Source organism: Hyla sarda, chromosome 3 (genome assembly GCF_029499605.1).
Source record: "Hyla sarda isolate aHylSar1 chromosome 3, aHylSar1.hap1, whole genome shotgun sequence".
In the NCBI taxonomy this organism is placed as follows: Eukaryota; Metazoa; Chordata; class Amphibia; order Anura; family Hylidae; genus Hyla; species Hyla sarda.
In genome coordinates, this window is record NC_079191.1 from 121,825,224 (window position 1) to 121,845,338 (window position 20,115).

The 20,115-nt window shown below is 46.4% G+C and overlaps 1 protein-coding gene across 1 annotated transcript in view; it reads right to left on the reverse strand.

Moving 5' to 3' along the window:
- The window catches only part of MINDY4B (MINDY family member 4B), a 167,970-nt gene extending 148,011 nt beyond the window's left edge, over positions 1–19,959 (reverse strand). The window contains exon 1 of the transcript XR_008891106.1: positions 19,836–19,959. The gene's annotated coding sequence lies outside the window, so the exon portion shown is untranslated. The remainder of the gene's footprint in view (positions 1–19,835) is intronic.
- Positions 19,960–20,115: the final 156 nt, after the last annotated feature.

The window sequence follows — 20,115 nt, forward strand, 5'->3', positions numbered from 1 at the left end:
TCACCGGGATGTTGAACCTGTTGATGAGAGAGGCCAAAATAAAATTTCCTGCAGATCCGGAATCCAAAAAGGCCATAGTAGAGAAGGAGAAGGTAGAGGCAGATATCCGCACAGGCACAGTAAGACATGGAGAAGCAGAGTTGACATCAAGGACTGTCTCAGCTTTGTGCGGAGTCAGCGTACGTCTTTCCAGGCGGGGAGGACGGATAGGACAATCCTTCAGGAAGTGTTCGGTACCGGCACAGTACAGGCAGAGATTCTCCATGCGGCGTCGTGTCCTCTCTTGAGGTGTCAGGCGAGACTGGTCGACCTGCATAGCCTCCACGGCGGGAGGCACAGGAACGGATTGCAGGGGACCAGAGGAGAGAGGAGCCGGGGAGAAAAAACGCCTCGTGCGAACAAAGTCCATATCCTGGCGGAGCTCCTGACGCCTTTCGGAAAAACGCATGTCAATGCGAGTGGCTAGATGAATGAGTTCATGTAAGTTAGCAGGGATTTCTCGTGCGGCCAGAACATCTTTAATGTTGCTGGATAGGCCTTTTTTAAAGGTCGCGCAGAGGGCCTCATTATTCCAGGATAGTTCTGAAGCAAGAGTACGGAATTGTACGGCGTACTCGCCAACGGAAGAATTACCCTGGACCAGGTTCAACAGGGCAGTCTCAGCAGAAGAGGCTCGGGCAGGTTCCTCAAAGACACTTCGAATTTCCGAGAAGAAGGAGTGTACAGAGGCAGTGACGGGGTCATTGCGGTCCCAGAGCGGTGTAGCCCATGACAGAGCTTTTCCAGACAGAAGGCTGACTACGAAAGCCACCTTAGACCTTTCAGTAGGAAACTGGTCCGACATCATCTCCAAGTGCAGGGAACATTGAGAAAGAAAGCCACGGCAAAATTTAGAGTCCCCATCAAATTTATCCGGCAAGGATAGTCGTAGGCCTGAAGCGGCCACTCGCTGCGGAGGAGGTGCAGGAGCTGGCGGAGGAGATGGTTGCTGAAGCTGAGGTAGTAGCTGCTGTAGCATCACGGTCAGTTGAAACAGCTGGTGGCCTTGTTGCGCTATCTGTTGTGACTGCTGGGCGACCACCGTGGTGAGGTCGGCGACAACTGGCAGAGGAACTTCAGCGGGATCCATGGCCGGATCTACTGTCACGATGCCGGCTGGCAGGAGGTGGATCCTCTGTGCCAGAGAGGGATTGGCGTGGACCGTGCTAGTGGACCGGTTCTAAGTCACTACTGGTTTTCACCAGAGCCCGCCGCAAAGCGGGATGGTCTTGCTGCGGCGGTAGTGACCAGGTCGTATCCACTAGCAACGGCTCAACCTCTCTGACTGCTGAAGATAGGCGCGGTACAAGGGAGTAGACAGAAGCAAGGTCGGACGTAGCAGAAGGTCGGGGCAGGCAGCAAGGATCGTAGTCAGGGGCAACGGCAGGAGGTCTGGAACACAGGCTAGGAACACACAAGGAAACGCTTTCACTGGCACAATGGCAACAAGATCCGGCGAGGGAGTGCAGGGGAAGTGAGGTATAAATAGGGAGTGCACAGGTGAACACACTAATTAGAACCACTGCGCCAATCAGCGGCGCAGTGGCCCTTTAAATCGCAGAGACCCGGCGCGCGCGCGCCCTAGGGAGCGGGGCCGCGCGCGCCGGGACAGGACAGACGGAGAGCGAGTCAGGTACGGGAGCCGGGGTGCGCATCGCGAGCGGGCGCCACCCGCATCGCGAATCGCATCCCGGCTGGAGACGGTATCGCAGCGCACCGGGTCAGTGGATCTGACCGGAGCGCTGCAGTAGCGAGAGTGAAGCGAGCGCTCCGGGGAGGAGCGGGGACCCGGAGCGCTCGGCGTAACATGTACTATTTAGTTCCTGTTAAAGTCTTAAGGGCCTAGATACTGTGAAAGGCCAGCCAAAAGTACACACCTGCTGGTGTTGTAGACAAATATGGTATTAAGCGTGCTGGAGCGATTTGTCCTCCCCTCATAAGTGCATACCACATACATACATCTCAGTGGGGTGCTATTTTGTTTCGGTTAAAGTCTTAAGGGCCTAGACACTGTGAAAGGCCAGCCAAAAGTACACACCTGCTGGTGTTGTGGAAAATACTGTTTTAAGCGTAGTGGAGCGCATTGTCCTTATCTCATAAGTGCATACCACATACGTACATCTCAGAGGTGTACTATTTTTTTTCCTGCTAAAGTCTTAAGCGTAGAGGAGCACATTGTCTTCCCCTCATATACGCACTAAGCATGTCAGGCAGAGAAGTGCCAGGACGTGCACAGTGGAATGGCAGAGGCCTAAATTCATCAGGCAGAGGTTGCAGCAGACTAGGGGCGAGTGGCAGCAGGAGTCGCAGTGAGAGGCCTGAGCTCCCGGTATCAGCTAGCGGTCATGTCTCAACCAGCAACCCATCTTCTCTCATTGATTGGTTAACACGGTCATCCACTTCATCACAAGTGACATCTGACACCCCCAGTCAACAGTCGATGGGTTCCTCAGACACAACCCTCAGTTGGCATGGCCCGGGAGCAGTCCCTGTCCTCTCATTGCCTCTTACCTATGCTTTCCCCTCCCCCACAGAAGTATCTTACTGCTGCGGGTTCAGCAGCACTATTTAGTGAGGATGATCTACTAGAGGACAGTCAGCAGCTACTGCCCAGCTAAGAAGTGGAGGAGACATTTGCTGCTTCCTCCGCTAGGCGGGCAAGTATTCAGGCTCCTGAAGCAGACACTGTTGAGGAACCTGAGGAGGACATCAGTGACGTGCTGACAAAACTCGATGATGATGAAGCCGATCGCAATTGGGAGCCGGGTGCAGAAGGGGCTTCATCATCATCAGGAGAAGAGGGTTGCAGGTTGCTCGTGAGGCAGCAGCTGAGCCAGCATGGTGGTAGCATGGTTGGCAGTCAGCATGGTGGCAGAAGTGGAAAGTCTGGAGCCAAACATGCCCGGGGTAGACCACCTGCACAGCGGCAGCCTACCTTCCCGCAAGGTGGTGGAACAGGGGTTCCTGGAGTCGGCGGCCGTAGCAGTCAACCAGTGCAGACTGTTGGTGGGAAAATCAGCTACTCGGCGGTGTGGTAGTTTTTCATCAAGCATCCGAAGGATGTTAACTTGGTCACATGCAAGATGTGTCGGCAGAAGGTGAAGCGTGGCCAGGGTCCCATAGTTGGCACCACGACCCTGCGTCAACATATGCAGCATCACCATAAAGCGGCCTGGGTGAACCTTGGCTCTGATGTGGTGGTCCAGGCTGCTGCATCACCCAGTGGCACACCACTCCCTGTTTCAGCCAGCCAAGGCTCCACCACCTCAGCCGAAGGGAGCTGTGTGTCATATCCATCTTCTGTCACTCCAGATGCTCCTGCTCCTCCTACTTCGTGTCAGTTATTCAGCCAGCAATCCATTGGCGAAGCCATGTCCAAGAGACAACAGCATGTGCCTACTCAACCAACGGCGCATAAGCTGAATGTGCTCCTTTCCAAGTTGCTGGTGCTGCAGTCCCTCCCTTTTCAAGTGGTGGACTCTGCACCTTTCAGAGAACTGATGGCTTGTACCAAGCCAAGGTGGAGTGTCCCAAGCCGTCATTTCTTTGCAAAAAAGGCAGTACCAGTACCTGCAAAATTTTGTGGAACAGAAGGTTGGCCAGTCCTTGAGCCTGTCGGTCTGTACCAAAGTGCATGGCAGCGCCGACATGTGGAGCTATATCTACAGTCAGGGACAATACATGTCCTTTACGGCCCACTGGGTGAATGTGGTTGCTTCACAGCCACAACAGTAACTTGGACAGGTCACGCCACTTCCGCCACCACGCTCTCAGGCCATTGGTCCTGTGACAGTGTGCGACTCCGCCTCCTCATCCTCCACCGTGTCCTCAGCCTCCACTGCACGTACAAGTCTCAGTGCCCCCCAGCATACCATGTGTGCAGTGCATGGCGGTGTCACGCTATTCTCCAATGGTTTACCTTGGCGAACGGAGTCACATAGGGGAGGAACTGTTAAAAGTAATTCATCAAGAAATTGAATCATGGCTTACTCCACGAAAACTGGAGCTGGGAACCATGGTGACCGACAACATCCAGAATAGCTGCGACAAGGAAGCCTGAGACATGCGCCCTGCATGGCACACGTGTTCAATCTGGTTGTCAAGCGGTTCCTGAAGTGTTCCCCCAATCTGCAAGACATCCTAACAATGGGAAGGAAACTTTGCATGCACTTCAGCCACTCGAACACCACAAAGCACACCCTCCATGAGCTGCAGCGTCAGAATGGCATCCCCCAACATAGTCTCATTTGCAACATTTCCACATGTTGGAATTTCCCCCTCCATATGTTGGACCAGCTATACGAACAGAGAAAAGCCATCACCGATTTCTTGATGATCCAAGCGGATAGGGGTACTCCTCTGTGTAAATTCAATGTCAAGCAGTGGCAGCTCATACGTGACACCTGCCATTTGCTCAGGTCCTTTGAGGAAGCCACATTACTATTCAATCGCCAGGATTACCGGATGAACAACGTCATTCTACTGCTTCATCTACTACAACACGTGTTGGAATTGATGGCTGGTCAGGGCACTGGAGACGTGGTGCCTACATTTCACGGCCACATGAGCCCTGTGGGGGCTAAACAGGAGGAGAAGGGGGAGGGGCACAGTGGAGCACAGTTTAGGCTTCGCGAGAAGGGCGGTTTTTCTAGTCATCTGACAGAAGAGGAGGAGCAGGAGCAGCTAGAGGTATCTAGTGGGTTATGAGGAAGGCGAGACATAAGACCCAGACACACCGTGGTAGTATGCAGTGGAGATGGAGGCAGGGAGTCCCTCCGAGTCACTTGCACAAATAGCACAATGCATGCTCACTTGCTAGCGTAGTGACTGCTGAATTGTTACCATTCGGCAGCGGGATGACTTCTGGCTCTCCACCTTATTGGACCCTCGATACCGCCACAAAATGGGGGCCTTTTTTACACCCACTGAGAAGGAGGACAAACTGGCCTACTACAAAGTAGTGTTGAGCTCATAGGCCATATTCGAATTCGCAATATTTCGCGAATATATGGACGAATATTCGTCATATATTCGCTAAATTCGCATATTCGTAATATTCACGTTTTATTTTCGCATATGCGAAAATTTGCGCATGCGCAAATTAGCAAATGCGATAATTGACATATAAAAAATTAGCATATGCGAAAATTCGCGCACCAGTCTCACACAGTAGTATTAGAGCCTTCTTTACACCACACAAGCTGGAAGCAGAGAAGGATGATCACTGTGATGTGTACTGTGAAAAAACAAAAAACAAAAAAAACCCGAATATTCGTAATTACGTATATATAGTGCTATATTCGCAAATATTAGCGAATTCGCGAATATGCGATATTCGCGAATAAAATTCGCATTGCGAATATTCGCAAGCTACACTAATCCTAAGTAGTCAGTTGGCTGATGCCTATCTGTGCCATTGTCCATCCTCTTGCAGGTGTGACTCGGCGGGGGGGGGGGGGGACAACCTCTGTGCTCATCTTTCACTGCCATGGCCGCGGTGGAGAAGTGATGTGCTAGGAGCAGTACCAGCTCAATCAGCAGCAGCCTGAGTCTACAGTCGCTGATGAGTAGCTTTCTTCACCCGCATAGTGAAGCAACTCATCAGCAGCAGGTAGACCTGGAGCAGGACCTGAACCAGCAGGTGGTGGCATACCTTGACATCACCATGCCAACACACCTTGAAGATCTGCTGGACTTCTGGGCAGCCAAACTTTATTTGTGGCCGCAACTAACAGAGTTTGCCCTGGAAAAGCTGTCCTGCCCGGCCAGTAGTGTGCCATCAGAGCGGGTGTTTAGTGCAGCGGGGGCCATAGTAACCCCAAGGAGAACTCATCTGTCCATGAAAAATGTGAAGAGTCTGACCTTTGTGAAGATGAATCAGGCAGGGATCAGCCAGAATTTCCACCCAGCAATGCCTGATGCATCAGCGTAGATTGACCATGGTGCCACACCAACACTTCACAAATGTGGATAGAGCTAAACATATTTAAGTTGCTGCTCCCCAGTTACAGATATTTCTCTGCATCAGACCACAAGTAAGTATTGAGGATATGCATTAGCTAAATCTTAACTTTTCTTAGGATAAAATATATGTAGCCAAATTTTTTTTTAAATCAAACAAAAAGAAAAGTGTGCAAAAAAACACCATATGCCACCTACACCACCAAGTATTGATGTGATGCAAAGACCTCTAAAAGGTTTAAGGGAACAACTTATGGTCCATTGTAACCGGTGGGGGTAAACAGGCCCTACTCTCGCATTATTAATTCCCTTCTTGGCAAGTGTTACTTGCCCTAAAAAGGTTGGCCCCACACAGGAACCTCTCCCTATTTCCCCCCTACAAACACTGCCATTTCCCAGGGTTTTTAGTTGGAAATAGAGAGAGTTTCCTGTGTGGGGCTGCCCTTTTTAGAGTGAGTAACACTTGCCAAGAAGGGAATTAATAGGACGAGAGTAGGACCTTACAGGGGAAGTTTTTACCCCCACCTGCTACAATGGACAATTCGTTGTTCTCCTCCACCTTTTCGAGGAAAGTGTTACTTGTCTTAAAATGGGCGGCCCCACACAGGAACCAATCCCTATTTCCACCTAAAAACCCCGGGAAATGGCAGTGTTTGTAGGTGAAAATAGGGAGAGGTTCCTGTATGGGGCCACCCTTTTTAAGATGAGTAACACTTGCCAAGAAGGGAATTAATAATGGGAGAGTAGGGCCTTTAAGGGAAGTTTTTACCCCCACCGGTTACAATGGACCATACACTGTTCCCTTCCACCTTTTAGAGGTCTTTGTATCACATCAATACTTGGTGGTGATGGTGGCACATGGTGTTTTTTTGCAAACCTTTCCTTTTTTTGATAAAAAAAATTATTGGGGGTTCATATATTTGATCCTAAGCATATTATTAAAAGTTAAGTGTTACGTCATGCATATCCTCAATATTTACTTTTGCACACTAACACTTTTACAAAAGAGACCGTTTTCTTCTGCCTACCTGCCTCAGCTACTATTCTGATCCTGCCACCCACCTGATGCCACACATCTGATGCCAAGTTCTCCTTTTTTCACCCACCTTTATCATTGGCTACTGGTATTGCCAACCACTGCCCCACTATGTTACTGGGTCACTTTCAGGACTACTGGTGCTGCCACCTCCAGGCTGTCTAATTCTGCCACCATATGTTCTCCTCGTGCTGATGCCACCTCTAGGCTGTCTCATTCTGCCACCATATGTTCTCCTCATGCTGATGCCAGCTCCAAGCTGTCTCATACTGTCACCATATGTTCTCCTCATGCTGCTGCCACCTCCAAGCATTGTCATTCAGCCACTATATGTTCTCCTCATGCTACCACCACCTCCAGGCTGTGTAATTCAGCCACTATATGTTCTCCTCATGCTGCCGCAAACTCCAGGCTTTGTTATTCAGCCACTATATGCTGCCGCCAACTCCAGGCTGTGTCATTCAGCCACTATGTGGTCTCCTCATGCTGCTGCCAACTCCAGGCTGTGTCATTCAACCACTATATGTTCTCCTCATGCTGATGTCAACTCCAGGCTTTGTAATTCAGCCACTATATGGTCTCCTCATGCTGCCGCCAACTTGAGGCTGTGTCATTCAGCCACTATATGGTCTCCTCATGCTTCCGCCATCTCCAGGCTGTGTCATTCAGCCACTATATGCTGCCGCCAACTCCAGGCTTTGTCATTCAGCCACTATATGTTCTCTTCATGCTGCCGCTACCTCCATGCTCTGTCATTCAGCCACTATATGGTCTCCTCATGCTGCCGCCACCTGCACGCTGTGTCATTCAGCCACTATATGTTCTCCTCATGCTGCTGCCACCTCCAGGCTGTGTCATTCAGCCACTATATGTTCTCCTTATGCTGTCGCCACCTCCAGGCTGTGTCATTCAGCCATTTATGGTCTTTTCATGCTACCACCACCTCCAGGCTGTGTCATTCATCACTATATGTTCTCCTCATGCTGCCACAAACTCCAGGCTGTGTCATTCAGCCACTATATGCTGCCACCAATTCCAGGCTGTGTCATTCAGCCACTATATGTTCTCCTCATGCTGCCACTACCTCCATGCTGTGTCATTCAGCCACTATATGGTCTCCTCATGCTGCCGCCACCTGCACGCTGTGTCATTCAGCCACTATATTGTCTCCTCATACTGATGCCACCTCCAGGCTCTGTCATTGTGCCGCTCTGCAACAGTGATTCTAATGGCGACACTTCTAATCTGCATGTCATACTGAATAACAGTATTATTTCACTAAGCCAGCACCCACCCTATGCGTGTTGCAGCAAGGCAAAGTGTTCTACATCCCTATTGAGGCTCTCTGTAGACCAGAAATAGCTGTTTTTAATAGAGATTTGCCATGAATAAATTCGGACCGAAACAAATTTTGGGGGAAAATTTGGCTCATAGGCCAAATCCAATTTTTCTAAAATTTGCTCATCTCTACTGATAGCTAAACAAATTTCACAGGGCACTGACTCTTTATTTGCCCGTGTTATAGCTCCATATTACTTACTGTATTTACAGAAGAATGTATGTCTAGTTATGTGTTTTTTTAGCCTAGCTGATAAAAATCAGGCATTGCTTCTAAATTGTGGTTCAAGTCAATGAGATCAAGTGATTTTTGTTACTCTCAATGAGACTTCTGCACTTGTATACAGATATCTTGACCCACTCCTCATAAGATACTGCTCCAGGAGTCACAGATGTGAAGGTGCCCTCTCCAAACTGCATGTTTCAGCTCCCCCCACAGATTTTCAATAGGATTTAGATCAGGGCTCTTGGGTGTTTTTAGCTGTGTGTTTAAGTCATTACCCTTTTGGAGTACACAGGACCTGAGTCCAAGCTTCCTGACATTGAGCCACACATTTCGCTCCAGAATGCCTTGTCAGTCTTGAGATTTCAGTGTACCCTATGCAGATTCAAGACATCGTGTGCCAGATGCAGCAAAGCAGCCCCAAAACATAACTGAACCTCCAGTGTTCTTTTCTTTGTAAACTTTATTTTTGCGTATGTGAACATAGAACTGATGTGACTTGCCAAAAAGCTCCACTTTTGTCTCATCTATCCAAAGGGCAATCCCTTTAAAGCAGTGTTTCCCAAACGCGGTCCTCAAATACCCCCAACAGGTCATGTTTTCAGGATTTCCTCAGTCTTTCACAGGTGATATAATTGTGGTGATTCCTGATTCACTGACCATAATTATATCACCTGTGAAAGACTAAGGAAATCCAGAAAACACGACCTGTTGGGGGGTCTTGAGGACCACGCTTGAGAAACACTGCTTTAAAGCTTTGTGGCTTGTCAATATGCATTTTGGCAAATTTCAGTCTTGCTTTTTCATTGCTTGATTTCAACAGTGGTGTTCTCCTCGGTTGTCTTCCATTAAGAATGGTGCAATCTGACACTGAACTACCTTTATCTAGGAGATCACCTTTAATGTCTGGAGGTTTTTGCGATGTACAGTCCTATGGACCTTAAAGGGGTATTCCAGGGATTTTTTTTATTTGACTATGCTACAGGGGCTGTAAAGTTACTGTAGTTCATAATATAGTGTCTGTACCTGTGTGTGACGGTTTTCTCACAATTCTTCTGTGATTTTCACTCCAATATTTATTTTTAACAGCATACAAAATGACTGTTGTCTCAGATTTTTTCCAGGTTGCAATGCGGCCGAGACCTGACATCACTAGTCAGCTGATGACAGGGAGCCTGTCTGCTTAAATGGGTGGAGCGATCAATCTGCAACTAATGCAACAGCTGTAGACACCCTGATTGAAAACCACAGATCTTTTGAATGGATGCAGCTCATTTATGTTTCAATGGGTGGGGTGGCTGATGTGTGGGAGGGAGGAAAATGGAATTGTGGGATTTGTAGTAAAAAAAAAAAATAAAGTCAAACAGGAAATATCAGTTCACAAAAAGCTAGCCACAGTGTTATGTAATCTCACAACATTTAGCCCCAAGATAAGTGCAGATCCTTCCTAAGCATGTCCATTACTGTCTGCCAGGTACGTACTAAAATCACCTTATGATGGAAAACCTTTTTAAACTTGTGAATAATATGTGCAACTGTACCTTTAACATGCTTGTCTATAATTTTCTTTCTAATCTAGAGACAACTCTCTTCTTGGCTTTCTGTGGTTCATGTTCAATATGGCACACACCATGACAGACTGTTACGCCTAGCGCTCCGGGTCCCCGCTCCTCCCCGGAGCGCTCACGGCGTCTTTCTCCCTGCAGCTCCCCGGTCAGTCCCGCTGACCGGGAGCGCTGCTCTGTCATGGCCGTTGGGGATGCGATTCGCACAGCGGGACGCGCCCGCTCGCGAATCGCATCCCAGGTCACTTACCCGTTCCCGTCCCCTGCTGTCATGTGCTGGCGCGCGGCTCCGCTCTCTAGGGCGCGCGCGCGCCAGCTCCCTGAGACTTAAAGGGCCAGTGCACCAATGATTGGTGCCTGGCCCAATTAGCTTAATTGGCTTCCACCTGGTCCCTGACTATTTCTATCCTCTTCCCATGCACTTCCTTGCCGTATCTTGTTGCCCTTGTGCCTAGTGAAAGCGTTTTGTGTGTTTAAAGCCTGTGTACCAGAACTTCTGCTATCTCCCCTGACTACGAACCTTGCCGCCTGCCCCCGACCTTCTGCTACGTCCGACTTTGCTTCTGCCTACTCCCTTGTACCTCGCCTATCTTCAGCAGCCAGAGAGGTGAGCCGTTGCTAGTGGATACGACCTGGTCACTACCGCCGCAGCAAGACCATCCCGCTTTGCGGCGGGCTCTGGTGAAAACCAGTAGTGTCTTAGAACCGGTCCACTAGCACGGTCCTCGCTATCCCTCTCTGGCACAGAGGATCCACCTCCTGCCAGCCGGCATCGTGACAGTAGATCCGGCCATGGATCCCGCTGAAGTTCCTCTGCCAGTTGTCGCTGACCTCCCTACGCTGGTCGCCCAGCAAGCTCGTCAGATCGCCCAACAAGATCACCAGCTGTCGTACTTGACCACCATGACACAGCAACTCCAGTCACAACTACAGCAAGTACAGTCACAGCTACAGCAGCAACAACCATCTCCTCCGCCAGCTCCTGCACCCCTTCCGCAGCGAGTGGCCACTCCTAGCCTCCGCCTGTCCTTGCCGGACAAATTTAATGGGGACTCTAAGTTTTGCCGTGGCTTTCTTTCGCAATGTTCCCTGCACATGGAGATGATGTCGGACCAGTTTCCTACTGAAAGGTCTAAGGTGGCTTTCGTAGTCAGCCTTCTGTCTGGAAAAGCTCTGTCATGGGCCACACCGCTCTGGGACCGCAATGACCCCGTCACGGCCTCTGTACACTCCTTCTTCTCGGAAATTCGAAGTGTCTTTGAGGAACCTGCCCGAGCCTCTTCTGCTGAGACTGCCCTGCTGAACCTGGTCCAGGGTAATTCCTCCGTTGGCGAGTACGCCATACAATTCCGTACTCTTGCCTCTGAACTATCCTGGAATAATGAGGCTCTCTGCGCGACCTTTAAAAAAGGCCTATCCAGCAACATTAAAGATGTTCTGGCCGCACGAGAGACTCCTGCTAACCTGCATGAACTCATTCATCTAGCCACTCGCATTGACATGCGTTTTTCTGAGAGGCATCAAGAGCTCCGCCAGGAAAAAGACTTAGATCTCTGGACACCTCTCCCACAGTCTCCACTGCAATCTGCGCCTAGGCCTCCCGCCGAGGAGGCCATGCAAGTGGATCGGTCTCGCCTGACCCTGGAAGAGAGGAATCGCCGTAAGGAAGAGCATCTTTGTCTGTACTGTGCCAGTACTGAACATTTTTTGGTGGATTGCCCAATCCGTCCTCCACGTCTGGGAAACGCACGCTCGCACCCAGCTCTCGTGGGTGTGGCGTCTCTTGATGCTAAGTCGGCTTCTCCACGTCTCACGGTGCCTGTTCGGATTTCTACTTCAGCCAGCTCTTCCCTCTCAGCCGTGGCCTGCCTGGACTCTGGAGCTTCTGGGAATTTTATTCGGGAGTCCTTAGTGAATAAATTCCGCATTCCGGTGACCCGTCTTGTCAAGCCACTCCACGTTTCCGCGGTCAACGGAGCCAAGTTGGATTGCACCGTGCGTTTCCGCACGGAGCCCCTCCTAATGTGCATCGGACCTCATCACGAGGAAATTGTATTTTTGGTCCTTCCTAATTGCACTTCTGAAGTTCTCCTTGGACTACCCTGGCTTCAACACCATTCCCCAACCCTGGATTGGTCCACTGGGGAGATCAAGAGTTGGGGCCCCTCTTGTTCCAAGGACTGCCTTCAACCGGTTCCCAGTACTCCCTGCCGTGACCCTGTGGTTCCTCCTGTATCCGGTCCCCCTAAGGTCATTAAGGACTCTGCCTGCCACAGGAAATGCCTCTCCCCCCCTCCCAGTCCCATCAGGCAAGCCCCTGTGTCCCCGCATGGCCCTCGTCCTGGTGTCACACTGCCCCGTGCCAGGTCTCGCCCTCTGCCCTCTCTCCCCATTCCTACTCTTGCTGTTCTGCCTGCCGCTGAGGAATCCCTCCATCCTTTCCCGGTGTCCTCATCCCAGGGGAGGCAGTTACCGGATAAAGAGAAGGGGAGACCTAAGGGGGGGGGTACTGTTACGCCTAGCGCTCCGGGTCCCCGCTCCTCCCCGGTGCGCTCACGGCGTCTTTCTCCCTGCAGCTCCCCGGTCAGTCCCGCTGACCGGGAGCGCTGCTCTGTCATGGCCGTTGGGGATGCGATTCGCACAGCGGGACGCGCCCGCTCGCGAATCGCATCCCAGGTCACTTACCCGTTCCCGTCCCCTGCTGTCATGTGCTGGCGCGCGCGGCTCCGCTCTCTAGGGCGCGCGCGCGCCAGCTCCCTGAGACTTAAAGGGCCAGTGCACCAATGATTGGTGCCTGGCCCAATTAGCTTAATTGGCTTCCACCTGGTCCCTGACTATTTCTATCCTCCTCCCATGCACTTCCTTGCCGGATCTTGTTGCCCTTGTGCCTAGTGAAAGCGTTTTGTGTGTTTAAAGCCTGTGTACCAGAACTTCTGCTATCTCCCCTGACTACGAACCTTGCCGCCTGCCCCCGACCTTCTGCTACGTCCGACTTTGCTTCTGCCTACTCCCTTGTACCTCGCCTATCTTCAGCAGCCAGAGAGGTGAGCCGTTGCTAGTGGATACGACCTGGTCACTACCGCCGCAGCAAGACCATCCCGCTTTGCGGCGGGCTCTGGTGAAAACCAGTAGTGTCTTAGAACCGGTCCACTAGCACGGTCCTCGCTATCCCTCTCTGGCACAGAGGATCCACCTCCTGCCAGCCGGCATCGTGACACAGACATTTATCAAGCAATTTAGTTACATTTTTTACTAAAAATGTTGCAAAAATGTCGCACCTGCGACTACGCGATTTTTCGTGCGACATTTTGACTGGAAAGCGAGAAAAGCAAGTTTTCCAAAACTTAACTACGTAGTAATAATTTTAAAATGGACTACGGGTAGTCTAGTATTTATTAACTGCGACAGTCGCAACTGCTCAAAAAAAAAGTCGCAACAAGGTTAAAAATTTACTAAATTTATTCCAGCTCAAACACGGAGCAGATAAAGCTACCACCAAAGTAAAAAAGAAAAAATTGCTTACGTGAAAGAAAATTATCAACAGGCTGAAACCAGTTGATAAATAAATCACACATAAGCAAAAAAAAAAAAAGTAAAGAAAAAAGTACTAAAAAAAGGAATCCATAAGCAAACATTGATAAATGTCCCTCCATGATACCAAACAGCACATTGACTATGTTTAACCCTGTAGATAGGCAACTGACTGTTCACAAGTTTGGATACACCTGTGATGCTTATTGCAGGACACACTTTAATTTAACATGTCCTTAATGTCAAATGATTTCCTAATTTTTCTAGGATTACCTTTATTTTTATCCAGGCAAGTACACTATTGTTTAACTATTTGAATTCATGTTTGATACCTCTAATCTATGGATTACTGGTCACATACAAAGCAAATTGTATTATTGTTTCAATAAAACAGCAATTTAAACATATTTTTATACATATGTTTTACTTATGTATAAAAATGTGACCATATTTTTGGACTATAGCATGCATTTTTTTTTAGCAATAAAAAATTTTGCAAAAAAAAGTGTCTGCATCCACAGCCAGGGTGATCCTGCATTGTTGGGCTGCCCTGACTGCTTCCTTACTGATCTGGCAAAGAGCTAATACAACCCCTTTGCTTAATTACTGAGAGAACTGGGCACTTATTCATTGCAGCATAGCTGTTTCAACAGAAGGGGGAAGGCTGATAGCAGAAGACCAGTACATTTTACAGTATTTTCTGTACTTAACCCCTTAAGGACCGGGGTTTTTTCCGTTTTTGCATTTTCGTTTTTTGCTCCTTGCCTTTAAAAAATCATAACTCTTTAAATTTTGCACCTAAAAATCCATATTATGGCTTATTTTTTGCGCCACCAATTCTACTTTGTAATGACGTCAGTCATTGTGCCCAAAAATCTACAGTGAAACAGAAAAAAATAATAATTGTGAGACAAAATTGAAAAAAAAAAAACGCCATTTTGTAACTTTTGGGGGCTTCCGTTTCTACGTAGTACATTTTTCAGTAAAAATGACACATGATATTTATTCTGTAGGTCCATACGGTTAAAATGATACCCTACTTGTATAGGTTTGATTTTGTTGAACTTCTGGAAAAAGTCATAACTTCATGCAGGAAAATTTATACGCTTAAAATTGTCATCTTCTGACCCCTATAACTCTTTTATTTACGTATATGGGGCGGAATGAGGGCTCATTTTTTGTGCCGTGATCTGAAGTTTTTAGCGGTACCATTTTAGCATTGAAAGGACTTATTGATCACTTTTTATTCATTTTTTCATGAAATAAAAAGTGACCAAAAATGCACTATTTTGGACTTTGGAATTTTTTTGCGCGCACGCCATTGACCGTGCAGTTTAATTAACGATAGATTTTTAGAATTCGGACATTTCCGCATGTGATGATACCATATATGTTTATTTTTATTTACACTGTGTTTTTTTTTATGGGAAAAGGGGGGTGATTCAAACTTTTAATAGGGAAGGGGTTAAATGATGTTTATTCACATTTTTTTTCACTTTTTTTTTCTGCAGTGTTATAGGTCCCATAGGGACCTATAACACTGCACACACTGATCTTTATCATTGATCACTGGTTTCTCATAGGAAACCAGTGATCGATGATTCTGCCGCTTGACTGCTCATGCCTGGATCTCAGGCACTGAGCAGTCATTCGGCGATCGGACAGCGAGGAGGCAGGTAGGGGCCCTCCCGCTGTCCTGTAAGCTGTTCAGGATGCCGTGATTTCGCCGCGGCTATCCCGAACAGCCCACTGAGCTAGCCGGCATGCTTTCGGTTTCACTTTAGACGCAGCGTTCAACTTTGAACGCCGCGTCTAAAGGGTTAATAGCATGCGGCACAGCAATCAATGCCGCGCGCTATTAGCGACGGGCCCGACCCGCTATGACTAGGGGCCACGCCGTGGCCCCGCGTTATAGATCGGAAGTGGACACATGACGTTCCAGTACGTCATGTGTTCTTAAGGGGTTAAAGGGGCACTCCGTTGGAAATTTTTATTTTTTAAATCAACTGGCGCCAGAAAGTTAAACAGGTTTGTAAATTTCTTCTATTTAAAAATTGTAATCCTTCCTGTACTTGTCAGCTGCTGTATGCCCTAGAGGAAGTTATAGGGGAAGATTTATGAAAACGTGTAGAGGAGGAGTGGTGCAGTTGCTCATGGCAACCAATCAGATCGCTTCTTTCATTTTTCACAGGTCTCTTCAAAAATGAAAGAAGCAATCTGATTGGTTGCCATGGGCAACTGCCCCACTTTTCCTCTGCACAGGTTTTGATAAATCCCCCCCCATATTTCTTTCTGGAATTCTTTTCAGTCTGACCATAGTGCCCTCTGCTGACACCTCTGTCCATGTCAGGAACTGTCCAGAGTGCAAGCAAATCCCCATAGAAAACCTCTCCTGCTCTGGACAGTTCCTGATACAGACAGAGGTGTCAGCAGAGAGCACCATTCTGTGGTCAGAAGGAAAAGAACACCAGAAAGAAATACAACTTCCTCTGTAGTATACAGCTGCTGATATGTACTGGAAGGATTAAGATGTTTAAATAGAAGTCATTTACAAATCTTTTTCTTTGTCTTCTCATGCACTCATTTGCAAATCTGTTTAACTTTGTGGCATTAGTTGATTTAAAAAAAAGTACCCCTTTAAGGAAACCCTACCCATTGTTGCTCTTGTTCCAAACCTACTCCCCTTTATGAAGATTTGCCTCTCCCAGCTGTACAACATGATTGTGGATGTTTGTAGACATGTCTTATCTACCCCTTAAGAGTGTCTGCATGTTATGAGACATTGAACTTTCTAATCATTTCTGAAATATTTATATTAGTGTACTGATCAAACGCTAAACTTCCCTAGTCACATTGCACATGAATGTTACTAAAGCTCAGTCCTCCATTCTTGGACACATTGTTGGCAGTACACTGGCTACCTGAATGTATAAGATTTCAACAAAGATTTATGTTACTAGGAAACAAAGAAGCAAGTAACAAAGTATCCAGCTTGCAAATAGAGGATACTGTGCTAAATAATTAACACTCTGCACATGCATTGTTTCACAATGTTACAGCAGCTACAAATAGAGTTAAGATACAAGGTTTGCCACTGTGTAGTATATGTATGTTGTATCATTGCATACCTTCTACAGCGCTAAAGGTTATATTACTTTGATTTTGATATGTACAAGGCTATAACATTTCCTGTATTGTAGAGACATAGCTATATGAATAATTGAACAAATAAAATGGGAAATATTTTATTCACTGTTGGTTACTTGTCACTATTAGGGAATTCAAAATAATGCAATGGGGGCTTGAAGGTAAGGTGTTTCATTGTGTGTGTTTAACATCTTGTCTCAGTCCAAGCATCATGCAGCCCCTAAAGTACTGCTAATCTTAGAGATGGTTTATAGGCAGAAATGCCAACTTCCTTCTATCTATCTATCTAGGGGGTAGGCAGCAAAACCACAGTAATAGTACTAGAGTCCCGGGGTGCAAGTGGGTGGTTCCAGTTCCAGTCGCAGACTGTATAAATAATCCAAACTAAAGAATCCAGAAGCACATTCGTTGATTCAAGTTATTGGATTATCTATCTATCTATCTATCTATCTATCTATCTATCTATCTATCTATCTATCTATCTATCTATCTATCTCATATCTATCTATCACTATCTATCTATCTATTTATCTATCTACCTACCTACCTATCTATCTACAAAAGAAAGGTGGACTGCAGCACACAAAGTATGGTGAAGTCAAGTAGCTTTATTCCATTCCAGAAAGAGCAACGTTTCAGCCGCATGGGCGGCTGAAACGTTGCTCTTTCTGGAAGGGAATGAAGCTACTTGACTTCACCATACTTTGTGTGCTGCAGTCCACCTTTCTTTTGTGGATATTTCAAGGCTCCTGACCTGGGCTTTAGACTGCTTGCACCAACCTTTACCTTGAGGGAAGTGCCGCTCACCTTGGACAGTTTTTTTTAAATCTATCTATCTATCCTTCTCAAGTGCATGGGATGTGTATGCATACAGTATTTACTGTCTAGGTTGTTGTGTATTCTTTGGTTGATCATACAATATCAACACTTGATCCTCTATGGGGACTTCTCTAAGAAAATGGAAACATGCATAATTTAAGGTATGCTAAAAATAATTCAAATAAACTCTGGTCTGGAAAAGGGTTGGTTTTCTCAAATAGATGTTTTTGTTTGGACAGAAATCACTGTATATCCTCTAATGATAATGATGACTCACAGAAGCTCCATTGTACCTTTTCTAGAAAGTGTTTATTTTGAAACTCAACCAAAAAGACATAGATATTTTAAAATATAACTTTTACTTGGTTTTTATAAAAAAGACAAACAACATCAACAGTGACAAATACAATAGATGACTGAGTAAATAATACCTAGACATACATATCCTCAGCAATTTTCTAATTCCGATTCTTTTTATAAGGTGAAAACTTGATATAAGCCTGTTGGCTTGTTATACGGAGGGAAGAGGGGTACAGGTGAGTGCCCTAGACAAATAAATGTCCCTAACTATCCTAGACAACGTTCCCTAACTAATATAAGTGTGGATAGGGGAAGGATATATATAAACCACAGTCAAATGAACATCAAAGTGGTAATGACATGTGCAGAATTTCTCATACTTCTTATCCTACGTATTTCTCCCATCTCATATAAATGGGTTCATCAGGGTGGAAGGAGAAATTATGAACAAGAACAAGAACCAGATAATGTTAAGCAATGTGCTGAAGAAAAGATAGAAGAAAATGATAAAAAAGATGGTCATTAACGGTCACTGTCACAAAGTCAGGTCAGTCACCAATGGTCCTGGAAGAATAGATGTGGTGGGGGAGTCTATTGTTCATATACAAATAAATGTATAAAATATAAGATATCCGTTGGAGCTGGTCACCACCATCATCTACCTGCATTATCAGCGCTTGCCCTCCATCCATCACCGGGCACTCATCTGTTATATCACCCGGTCTTCTAAGGAGAGCCGTAATTTCTATCAAATTACACTGGCCCATACCTTTTATAGGCTTTCCAGCTATCTGGGTCCTCTAAGAGGCAATTCCACCGCATCATGGTCCAAAATTTTGTCATATGTCGTGGACATCCACCGACTTTTTGAAGACTCCGATTGGTGGGGTAGTCACCTATAAAGTAGTCCCTGAACCATCTTCAACCTTGATTGTATATCTCTTAGCCATTTGACTTCCACTATATAAGGTTGCCACCAGAATGACATATTCATCAACCTTGATATATATGTGTTAATCTTAGTATCTTAAAGTGTTGGTGCTTTGACTACATATTGCTAATATTGTATCTTATATTTTGTACATGTATTTGTATATGAACAATATACTCCCCCACCACATCTATTCTTCCAGGACCATTGGTGACTGACCTGACTTTGTGACAGTGACCGTTAATGACCATCTTTTTTTTAAATCATTTTCTTCTATCTTTTCTTCAGAACATTGCTTAACATTATCTGGTTCTTGTTCATAATTTCTCCTTCCACCCTGATGAACCCATTTATATGAGATGGGAGAAACGCGTAGGATAAGAAGTATGAGAAATTCTGCACATGTCATTACCACTTTGATGTTCATTTGACTGTGGTTTATATATATCCTTCCCCTATCCACACTTATATTACTTAGGGAATGTTGTCTAGGATAGGTAGGGACATTTAATTGTCTAGGGCACTTACCTGTACCCCTCTTCCCTCCCTATAACAAGCCAACAGGCTTATATCAAGTTTTCACCTTATAAAAATAATCTGAATTAGAAAACTGCTGAGGATATGTATGTCTAGGTATTATTTACTCAGTCATCTATTGTATTTGTCACTGTTGATGTTTGTCTTTTTTACAAAAACCAAGTAAAAGTTATATTTTAAAATATCTATGTCTTATTGGTTGAGTTTCAAAATAAACATATGCTAAGTTCTCTCCAAGGGCTGACACATCGATCTCACCTAGAGGAGTGACAAACTATCTGACTTTCCCCTGTGGTTAACCTTTTCTAGAAAGTGAAAACTTTTTACACTTATATACATGTAAATATCTGCAGAATGCATGCTAGAAAAGACGGAGTGCAGCCAAGGACAGTACACAAATAAACTCACACTTTATCCTGGTTGGGATGTGAGTTTCATTAGGTTAGAAAAAAACTGGTTTCATCCTTAGTTCATCTGTGGGTCCAGCTCGATCTTATGGTTCTTCCCATGAAATACAGTGGGTAACTTTGAAGCTATTGCACTGTATGTTAGTCAGCTGCAGGGTTGTCCCTCCCACTGTCGCTATGGATACAGGAATACTTTAAGCTCTTAGTTTTGTCTTTGTTCTCCGCCATGAATCATGCAGCGTGACAAAATGTAGGCAATAAAGTCATTCAAGGACGTGACT